At 38.4% G+C, this 12,269-nt stretch overlaps 1 protein-coding gene across 8 annotated transcripts in view; it reads left to right on the top strand.

Annotated features, from left to right (window-relative positions):
• The window catches only part of LOC105839332 (neural-cadherin), a 204,628-nt gene that overhangs the window by 172,053 nt on the left and 20,306 nt on the right, over positions 1-12,269 (top strand). The window lies entirely within an intron of this gene.

Here is a 12,269-nt window from a genome sequence, read left to right as displayed (position 1 = left end):
TCGTTTTTCTGCGAGTTTAGACACAAGTGTAAATTGCAAACTAAAAACGGGCGTGTATACACAGCAATGAAAACGCGAAATGTGTGTGTGCGTTGCTTAATTCTGCGAATACAGATTAAATAAATTACAGAATTTGTATAATGAGAAAAGCATTCTTCGTTAGAATGCAATTAAAAGGTTGTTAGAGCGGATTTGCCTCGAGGCCCCGCGTGACATTTACGAATGCATTCAATTTTTATCAAATCATCATCGCGAGCAACTTAACGGGGCTGAAAAACGCCGCGTCAGAAATACGCGCGTCATGGTGTGTTATGGAGATTTCCTTGCGCGCGGCCGTTGCCTTGCGATTGTCTCGGTTACCGTTGCCGGTTGCCGCTCATGAATAAATCCGTTTACTGTTTTCTTATTATTCTAATGCAAACGCGCGGGGTTCGCGGCCGGAAATTCGCGTTCATATTGCATAAATCCGATGTCGAGTGGGGGTCGTTGAAATTTTTACATCAAGCGCAAAGCTTCCGGCGAATCAGTCCCCGGGGCATCTACAGCACGCAAGATGCTTTTTTTCTTTCCTTTCCCGTTCTTTCCCCGGCCACGACGAAGCGATCGTGGATATAAAATATTGCTCGCCCGGAGATTACGGCACTTTTCCTCGAGATAATATCGTCGCCATTGAAAGCGTAGCCGCTTAATTTTTCCGTGCTCGACGCGCCAATTTTTTCCCCTATTGAGCATCCGTGACGGCGACACAATATCCCATCCAGAAGGATTCTACCAGCAGTTATACGCCACTTCTTTGCGACTTGTTCTCCTGTATTTGAATATATTTTCCATCGCGATCGAGGGCGAGGGGGCGGTAGATATTTTCCCACGTTTCCGTCGCCATCCTTCCGCAAAAATACCCGAAATAAGATATTCTAAAGAGAAATGTTTTCGACTGCAAATAGCTTCATGAAAGTCCGATACTACGGCGTAAATAAAAAAATATTGACACAACAGATAGCGCCGACTGTAAACTGCAACTGCATCAGCTGTTGCTGACGGATCGCGTGACAAAAATGAAATTTTGTCCATTTCTAATTTTTTGTTAAATCGAAAGTACAATTTACAATTGGTTTTTGACATTATATATTTTTAGTGGCCAGGCCCCTGTCAAATTTAATTTTTATAATGAGGAAATTTATTTATGGAATTATCTAAAAATTAATGAGCCTTGCAAACTAATTTTTAGTTTTTAAATAATTCTTAAAATTGAATTAAAAAATGTTTTTTGGGGATATCTCTGTTATTACAGATCCTAACAATGTGTTAAAATTTACATAACCGTGCACTATTACTTTCATTATTTTATTACCAATCAATTTATTACTTATTACTGTAAACGCATTACTGTTATAACGTGAATTTATTGATATGGCAAATTACGCTTATGTATATAAACGCGCGCGCACAATGTTTCGCAAATTATATCGCACCCCGCGTATGTCGAGTGAGGCATTGACATGAAATATGGCGCACTGGAAAAGAATTAATGATAGTCGCCGGAAACTTGGTCTGTCTACCCTTCTTTGCCGCTCCCGCAAATTTTCAGCCCGATACAAACATTTCTTTGTTGCGGGGGAGGCGGAAACATTCTCCCGACTTTGCACACTTCCGATCGTGGATCAACGTCACCCGCCGCTGCATCGTCCCTCGTTTGGCAACATTATTCTATACTTTGGCCCGCAAAGTTTCCTTTCGGAGCGGTGTCGATAAATCTTTACGCAAACACGACCCCGCGAAAGTTGCCGCTAACGTACGAGCGCGCGGAGTGTCTTCGTCGATAAACATGTGGACAAAAACGACGATGTACGTTTTACAGCGTAATGCTTCTACCATTTTGTATATTGAGTAACAAAGGGCGGCGAAACTTTCGGTGACTTCACCAAACTGGCAAACTGAAAAGACCGATAAATTCCATAATTGAGAGGAAGTTCATGACGGCTTTAAATGTCGTATACAAATACAATAAAACGTGATAAAATGGAGAATAATTTATAGAGATGATTTAATTTTCGTGTAAGCGCGTTACTTCCTTCATAATATTTAGTATTTCGATTTGACACAAGTGAATGTTTCACTTGATTCGGGAGGAGAACAACTTATTTGAACGAAGTTGAACGACGGTAAAGTGTATACCCAATATCCGACCGTGTAACAACGGAAATTTATATTGTTCTCCTGCAAAGTATACAATAAATAGAGGTACACGGGCGGCTTTAAGAGAACGGATTTGAAGGGTTTCATTCAATTTATAGATGTATCCCCGTTCGTTTACTCTCAGAGCCACTCTCTATCTCGAAAAGACAAATATAAAACAATCTTCGAAGTCATTCCCTCTTGAAATTCCTGCCGTAACGTGAAAACAATTCGCCGCAGTTTCCGGAGCAGTGTGTGCAATGACGCATGCAATTGCAACTATACATGTTCTAACTATTGTATTTTCACTGATTTGCAGTCATATACTTGTAACAGTGATAATTAGTGACTTTTAGTGATTTTTACTTCAGAATTAGTGTATAATCACTGAATGATCAGTGTGTTTATTTCACTGATTGACAAGTTATGAGTGTACCACTGAAATTAGGGTATTTTCATTGATTTCAATGATTTCTCACTAACTGTAATTTAGATAGGCACGTATTCGCAAGTCCACATAAACGAAAATGCAATAATTACAATTATCTCGCGTTTTCATTAATACAATACATTAGCGATCATCAAAATATCACGTAAACGTTATGAAAACGGATTTCCAACCATATTCTACACACGCGAAGCAAGCTATTTCATCGAAGTTTGTCTGACTCCGTCGCGCACGGTAACTACTTCACGTCTTACCTTACGCTAGCAGCGAACCACTTGCAGCGAGAAGATTAAGCAAATTTGCCAACTTCCGCTAACTCCGTCTGTTTCTATATTACATCGGTAGCAGCGATTGTAATCACAGTTGGATTTCCGAAAGAAGCTTTACACCAACTGGAGATTTATGTAACGGCGCGATCGTCGTCAGTGAGAGCGAAACGCAACGACGACGGAAAAAAAATGGACAAGAAAACAATCTTACGGCATTTCACGAATGATTTTCGACCGCGACATTCGGGATTTTCGACGTCGATTGACTTGGTCGCTGAAATAATCCTCGCTGGGGGCGCCGCGCGCGCTGGTTTAGCATTTCCCGATAAGCAAAATATATCGTCCTGGCCAGCGTTTGACGTCGCTCGGGTCCCGAGATATATGGTTCTCACTAACACCCCCCGAGAGTTACCAAAGTCGACGGTAAATTTCGCGCGGCGTCTCCGCCCGTTCTCTCGAAACCCCCCTCTTTCCGTTTCCCCGTGGTACGAGGGGGGGAAAAATATCGAATATTTTCAACAGAAGAGCGGCCATCGCACAAGAACGAACGAATGAACGAACGAGAAATTTCGGAGTCCGGCGCGCCGAGGCTGTAAATCTCTTTCTCGTCGCTGCGACGGCGACGACGACGACGACGATCGAGATGGCCCATTATATCCCTTTAAAATTCCGCATCGGCCGCATTTAGAAGTTCGCCAAGCCGTGACATCCCTGTCAAGTTTTCAAGTTCTTTATAGTTTCGTTGGGCGGGCCGTGATTGTGCTACTTTGCGGCACGTAGTCGCTTAATTTCAGTGCGAAAAATGTTCCTTTTGTCTTATTAAAAAAAGAAAAATGTATACTGTATTTAAGTAAATATTACTTCAAATATTTAAAATATTTTATAAGTTTATATATCTGCAAATCTAACGTAAGGATCAAATTTATTCAAATTTAGTAATTTAATGTTTTTAATTTAAAAAAAAAATACATTAAAACGATGTTTCTTTCAGGAGTGACGAGACGATTAAATAATTTAACGTTAAACATATTCTTGACAACATATTCTTAAGAATGTTTAGCACAATGCAATCGGTTATAAATTACTGAAATTTAAAAAGGTTACTTGAATTTTTTTCTCCCTATAATCAACGACAAAAATTTTGTAAATCTGTGAAATGTTTATATTTTCGACATGGCTTTGAGACGCGACACGTGCATCCTTAATCAAATTTTAATTTCGATTTGGCACACGAGAGTGTCAGCGAGAAAATGCTCTGCCGTAACGCTTTGGCCACGACAGATCGACTTTCAATTGTTCAAACGAGCTCATCCAAATAACGATCCCGGGAGACCCGGTGACACCCTCCGCCACGATATACCGTCCACCGGGAGAGAGGGGATTAATCCTCAGAAAAATTTACGGCCGCAGGAGGAGATATGGCCGCTGTCGAGACAGCGCCGGTGTATACGCACATCGTTCTCGCGATTTATATCCTAAGGAGCAAAACGGCGACGAGTAATGGCGCGGCGATACAGCCCGCGGAGACTGACACGTGAAATACGGAACAGATCCGAGCGTTTTGTTCAAGTTGCGCAGACGGTGGAAGGACGACTGGGCGAATTATGGGCGACGTTGTGTCGGCGTGCTTTCTCTCTCTTTCTCCACGGGAATCCGATTCCCGCTTCGCATCCTTTCTCACTCTTTCTCTCTCTCTCTGTCTTTCGCCCTCTTTCGCGGGATTCCGAAAACGTGGTTCCTATGGTACCCTCGAACGAATTCTACTCGCGCGTGTAGAACGATAAAGCTTTCGGGGGCCTTTCGTTAGCGCGCCGTAACGCGCGACACCATTTTTTTTTTCACAGCGATATATCTGCAGCCCGCGTATTTATCTCACGTCCGAGATTTACCCCGCGGCGTGGGGTGATGTAATTAAGTCGCAGGCACGCTTTTTTTTTTTGCCACGCTCGTTTGGCCGCATGAACGGGATTCCTTTCCCAGGGCGCCGCGTTCTTTTTTTTTTGCACGATTTCATCGGAGATACATGTGACAGAATACTAATATAGTTAACCAAGAAAAAAGAGATCCTTTAAATTAAAGCTTTTGAGCGTTCCGCAGCATTCTTCGTAGCAATTTTATATTTTAATGACATCAGATAATCGGCAAGATATTGAATTTATCGATACTGTGACGCGCACAATAGAAAAGGTTCTCGTACACGGGTGGTTTGTTGCAAGTACAAATAGCTCGAGATTAATTGTCAAAGACACGTCTCTGCGTTTGCAAAATTATTGTAACACATTATTATTTACAGAGATAGGGAAGATTAGCGAAATTGACTTTTCATAAAGGCTTATAACTCAGAAATTATGAAGAATATTTTTAAGTTCTTTACATCACAATAAAGTATATTTTCATTTTTTTTTTCTAATATTTTTTAAAATTAGAAATTTTGATAAGGGGTGCGATTGAATTCATATCTCATTCTATGTAAAATTTCATTCTGATAATGTCGTGAATTTATTTTTATAGAAATATCGTGTTTCCTTTCTACTTCATTCAGTTTTATCTTACGGTCTCTTTGAAAACACGATTCATGGATTCTGAATACCACTTTCCATATTCTTTTATGGCGATTTCCCGTTCATTGTAAAAAAAAAAACAACCACAACATATCAATAAAATTTATTATCTAAACAATGTCGTGATTTATTTAAACTTTATCTAATCTATAAATGAAAAAAGCAAAAAGAAAACTTTAATTTAATAATTGTGTGATAATCACGAATTATCAAAATCTAAGCTATTTATCTTATCTTTTCTACAAGTCAACTACAAAATGTGTCAAAAAAGTTACAACACGTCATCATTTTTCTATGAAAATAAATAACAAAATTCCTACTGCACATAACGTCTCGAGAATAATAAAGCGTTATTAGACAATTATATAGTGCGAGTTCTTAAATAGCCATAAAAATTGTACAAGTACAGAATAAATTTTTTGGATGATTTGGTGCGATTAAAAAACCGATACGGTTCTGTAATTTTCATTTTACTGTTGTTGATATCTCTCAATCTTTGAAAATGAAAAACGTGTCACGAGAATATTAATAAAACGTACAGAATTATCTGTACGGTGACACAAAATCGTGAGAAATATGTGGTTTGGGATTACATGTACGTGTCATTTATGGTGAGAACTCGTTCGCCGCGAGATACAAAAATTCCTACGTCCCGGGCTTTCAATCCGCCAAATCCGCACGAAGGAAGGTAGCAAGACCAAGGTAGCTGAAATACGGCGGATTACCTCATTTCGATAGGTCGATTTTTCACGAAGACATGACGAAAGAGAGATGTCGGATGACGTTGCGGTGAATCTCGCTGAATCAATCTCTGTCTCGTTACAAGCGCCCTTCATCCGACTTCATGAAGTCGTACGTTCTCCTTCGATATTTTGTCAGGATCGATCGTTCAAACCCTCTGTACCTAGTTACTCGCTCGAGCAGTTGAGGAGGATTAATAACTACGTGTGTTGCGCACGTAATACTGGAGGACTAATTAATCGCCTGTCGGCTTTTACATGAGATCGCGATATTAATAAGCTTAGGATACAACGGGAATAGCTAGAATTACTGTCAGGTTTCTGGGATTGCGAAAGTTAGCGTAACGATGTTCTTAATTATGTCGATAACGCTAATGCTGAAGAAGATGGAATTTTATTGCAGCTCCCGTCGGCAGATGTGTTTTAACAATAATATCACGAGATAACAGCGGCGTTTCCGACAGGTGAACGTAACGTTAATAAACGTAGAGAGATTGGAGAATAAAATCCTTAATTCCAGAGTTATACCAATATTGCCAATTCAAAGCCGTGGCCCTGGCAACGTGCAAGATTGTTTTCAACGGTCCTTTAGGGAGATTATCGGTGCTTATTACGCGCAAACTTTGAATTCTGAAAATTAGCAACAAAACGCGTTACATGTGCATGTAACCGAGTTTAACTTCGACTATTAAACTTTGCGAAAATGGTCACGTAGACTGCAATAACAGCTGTTCTATCAGTAATTGGATGGCAGTTTCATTGATTACGTTTATTTCTAAATTGGTTCCCTCTTTTCGTTCTCTCTATCTTTATTGTAATTTAATAAATAGATATACTGTATGTGGAAAAACCACATTACAACGGTCCTACAACGGTCGCTATTACGCAGATTGGCCATAATGCGATTACATTAGCGACGTAAAATAGTGACATATTCCAATTACGCTAACGAATGGAACGAAGTTCCAAACCGATTTTTTTCCAATTCGCAAACCGCAACCGGTATAAACTCTCGCGCAACGCGAGGGAGTTGATCATCCGGATAATTAATTTACATCGCGCGTGCTACCGCTATAAATTTGCGGCGAAATTCCGCGGCGATATCTCTCGGCGATGTACATACCGTAATTTGCGTTAATCGATTAATTGGCCAGTTTCCAATCTTATCCTATCGTCAGTATTTCGCAGATCATCGAGCGACAAGTACAGTCGAACTAGCTTCAAGTGGCACAAAAAACTTCCTCTTGGACGTTGCTTAAAAAAAATAAATATATCAAGAGCGGCGAACTCTTCAGCCCGGCGAGCCGTTCCATAATCGAAGGGAGAAAACCGAATTAATGAGGATTAGCGCTAATCGACGTTGCAACCATCCCTCTGAGTTCTGATAATCGCCCGAGGGTAATTAAATTAAACATAATTAGAGTGCACCATCAGAAGGCTATAAAAGTAGGTCTTCAGGAGAATTAACGCGCAAAGTTAAATCACTTTTGTAAACTCGGACGCTATAAGCTTGATGTCTCTACTTATCCCGTTATCCATATTTCTATCACAGCGCCTAATAAATGGATATGTATCGATTTAAAAAAAAAAGCAACTCAGAGGATATTTTTTTAACTTCATTATTTTCCAGGAATGGAAAATAACGAGTTAATTTTATTTATTTTTATTTTTTTCTATTAACGATTTGGTAACAATATTAAAATTTTTTATAATTGTAACAGGTTACCTGTCAAAAATAAATATTCTAACTTTGGTCTTACCGTTATGAAAAAATTGTAACGTCATTATTGAATCGTTATTATAAACAAAAATAGTAGTAACGGTAAAACAACGTTAATCATTCTTGCTGTTTTCTATTTTACATTTTATTAATTTAGATTCTTAAACTTCATTTTAGATTTTATAGATTTTATCATTTTATTACTTTTTTTTAAAAAACATCTTTATATTAAAATCGATAAAAAAATGCAAGTTTTATTATTAAAACCTGAGGCAGAAGTAATTTTTGCTTTTATTGCTAAAAAAGACAACTTAATTTAATGATATTCCTTATTTCGTTCTTCAATTTGTTCCACAAAATAAAACAAAAAAGCATAGATAAAACTGTACACCGATAAACCGTCCCTCTTGACATAAAACCGTCAACGCATTCGTTTTATTACGCTGAACGGCAATATATAAAGTGCATTACGGGTCCATAAAGCAATCAGAGGGCGAGCGTATAAAAATGCACCGTGAGTTTCTACGAAATCGCGGAATATTAAGTTTACATAGAATATCTCAGACCGCAAGAAGACATTTTACGAATAGATCCCTTGAGGAATTTGATATTGATTTTCACTGAACGAAAAACGTCGGAAGGTGCAATATTCACGATAAACATATTTTTTCTGTGCTTTCCTATTGAGTATTTAATATTTAAATTCTTTATTTGCGCTAGTTGAATACTGTATTAAAGAAACACAAAAACGGCACTCTAAAATATTTTTGTATTTATATAGATGACTTTATTATAAGGTTGATGATCATAAAATTTCAATTTCTTCATAATATAATCTTATATTATATTCATGAAACACAAAACTGTTATTTTTGGCTATTTTGTGGCAACAAGTTATACGATCGATCAAAATTATTGTAAGATTGTAATAAATATGACATTTGAATATACTGAATATCATTCGCGATTATAAATTTCAGGCGATTGTTACAAAATCTTAAATGCAATTATGAAGATTTATAATAAATACAAATTTATATATATATATATATATATATATATTTAAATAAACTTATAATAAACAATTTAATAATTAATAATAAAACAGTTTAAATAGCAAGAGAGTGTAATACCATCGTTGATAAATTTTTGAATTCCTATGTGCTTATTATGGAAATCTTTAATGAAATTACGAGATTAATTAAAGTGAGATCTCCCTGAGCTTGTAACGCTGACACTGGCGTAAGGTCCGTCCTTAATTTACAAGCGTATAATTCCAAGCTGGCGGGTGACCCTCGAGAGTCTTGGCGTTAACGAGCCGCCCTGGTCTGCGGGATCGAGAGTGGCGAAAAGCCTCGAGGGTGCTCGTATTTTAGGAACCAATCGAGTGTTGCAGGGTGCGGCTAAGAAGCGAATGTTCTCTCGGCGCCGTTGGGACGACGGTGCACTCGGTGCAAAGGGGGTGAGACAGGGGGATGTAGAGGTGAGGGGTGGGGGCTTCATCGATTTCTTACCCCGTGGCCCAGTAACGCATTTCGTGGGACCGTCGTGTACCGTCATTGGGTGTAGCTACCCCCCCAACGAGAGAGGATCTTGATGCACCGCAGGATGCACTAAGCTCGAGAAAAATCGTCGATCGCTTCTTCGATCGTTCGAATCGAGTTTTTGCAGAAATGGCAGCGTTTAATCCTCTCGTTAGCGCCCAGGATTTTGTCGTTTTAACGCGACTCCGCGGCAAATCTTTTGCGATATTGACTGGAAGGCTTTACATCATTGTAAATACGCATCTCATAAATATGTCTTGAAAGTGGCATTTTTTACACATAAGCACATTTTTCACAAATAAAATCCTAAGAAATTTAATTACATTATCGTAATATACATTGTGACGGTGATTTAATACAAAATAATTTTAAAAAATTACAATTAATTTAATAGCCGTTGTATTACCAACTTAAAATGACATTTGCGTTGTTTTAACGTTACCAATTTCATTAATACATGTAATAATCTCATAATTAATTCGAATGTCCATTAGCGTTAAGCTGCTTGCTACTTATTAATTCACCAATTTGTGTACACGTTATAACGGCATTGCACATTTTTATTAGATTTTTCCGTTATTAAAAGCATTTCAACGTTTTCGTTTTTATAATTAAACATCATTATGTTGTGTGTAATATAACTCAATATTAATTAATTAAAAAAAGTTTTTTTTATATATTTCATACAGAGCCATGAATGTATAAACTATGGATTCTGATTTCTTTAATTATCTAAATAAATAACGTTTTAGTATTAATATAATGCAATGTTTAACTTTCGAAAAATAAAAGTGTCGTTTAGAAGGCTTACATCGGTATTAATAACTTTCTTTTATAAATTCCTTGAATATAATTTACTTAAAATTCTCCAGAATAAAATTTGCATGTAACAAGTAGACGTTATAATTAACCTTTTTACTTTAAAAGTGCTCTTTGTGAAAAAAATCTTGAAAAAATTAAAATTTTAAAATTTTGTGTATGCAGTTGAAATTTGATCTTTGAACGAAACGAATATGAAGATATAGCAGCTTGAGTAAAACCAGAAACTTTCCAGGAGCAGTGACAGTTACATGTGTTTAATTTCAGAGTGTGTATCATCGTCGCTCCCTAAAGAAGATAAATTCCCGTAACTACGTAAAACTTATTCGCCCGTGAGAAAAATGCGCGATCCATCTCGATTATGGTAATCTAGTATCGCATTAACCGCGGTATACGATTCCCGTTTAGTGCTAAACACGAACGCACCGTGCACCGTGTAAAGTTGATGCAATCTATTAAAAGGAAGGCTGACGTTCCCCGTTAACAATGATGTACAACCGGGGGCGGTAACATTTACGATAAGCACAATGATGAATTATCATTACGTAAATTTTGCCTATCACGATCCTCCTCCTCCTCCACTCCGTGCATTCTCGCGTGTTGCATATACACGCGCATCCGGTACGTAACTTCATCCCGGTTACGTCGGAAGCTGCGAGCTTACGAATCAATCATGTGTTCCCGGCCGTTATCGCGCGATCTTCACGAAAATGAGTCGCAGTTATTTTCCAGAAGTTGTTAGCAACAGCCAACGATAAATTTCTTCTTTAACGGCGACGGTTTAATAACGGTCGTCCGGAGTTTAATGGCAATCCCGTGTGATAACAGATTTTCTCGCGCCAGATTGGCTCGCACAGCTGTTCAATTGCGCATATTGATGGCGCGGCGTATATACCCTTTTCCATCTCGCAGATTTTGTTTAGACGTTAATGTTAATTAAGCTCTAGAAATACATTTTGCGATAATATCTAAATTGATGTATAATTTGCAACAATTTCTCAACCGCTCTCTATTTGAAACCGTGAGCGAGCGAAATATTTATTCGATAAACAAGAAACTCGATCGTGCACCACAGTCGTCAATAAATTTGTTCCCTAAAGTACCCACATTATTATTAAACAATTAGGTATATATTATTATCGAACAATCGAGTACTTCACCACAAATTAAATAATAATAATAAAAATTAAAACAACCTTAAATAAATTTGTAATTTAAATTAAAATGATTATTTATTCGTTTAACAATAAACATTTTCTATTCGCCGCAGGAAAAGTTATCCCGATGATATTAATTCTCGCCGAAAGCGAGGCCGTTACATCTGCAGCTTGAACAAGCACGAGAAACGTGGTGTTCGCGCTAATGATTGTGAATTATAAAATGCGCTCTATTGCGGAAGAGAAACCTCGAGCTTAATTTCAAGACTAAGAACATAATCGTGGGAATTCCTCCCGGACATAATTAACTCTCAATTAAATTAAACGACGGTCATGTGCTCGCAAACGTGCTCCACACGTGCTCTCCGTTTCTAAATTACCTCGCACTTCGCGAAGTGGCGAGAAAGGACGGCACCCGCGCTCGGATTAACTTAATCAACTGAGTATTTGCCGAGCACGAAGGAATGGAGGCGGGTGAAATCCTTGGCAGGATGGCTCTCGGGGCAAATTGGCCGCGGCGTATCGTCCGCGTCGAACGGACACGGGGATACATTTTAATGGATTCCCCCTCTTGTTAAATACGCTCGGTATACGCGCGTTCCGCTATACAACGATGCGGGAGAGGGGGGCGGCGATTTCGCTAAATAAATATACGCTCGATTTGCGCTGCGTGCTTTTAAACGGCTGCTGTCGCAGCTGGGATGAGTGAGCGACGAGGCTCGGAACGTTTGCTGGGTAAAGCGCGGCCTTTCGCATTGATTTAATTCGGCGATTAATTAAAACAAACTCGCCGCTAGTTAATCGCATTATACGGGTGTCGTCTGAACTTTTAATAA

Source organism: Monomorium pharaonis, chromosome 10 (assembly GCF_013373865.1).
Source record: "Monomorium pharaonis isolate MP-MQ-018 chromosome 10, ASM1337386v2, whole genome shotgun sequence".
Classification (NCBI taxonomy): Eukaryota; Metazoa; Arthropoda; class Insecta; order Hymenoptera; family Formicidae; genus Monomorium; species Monomorium pharaonis.
The sequence above is the reverse complement of the archived record's forward strand: the minus strand, read 5'-3'. Positions and strand labels throughout refer to the sequence as shown.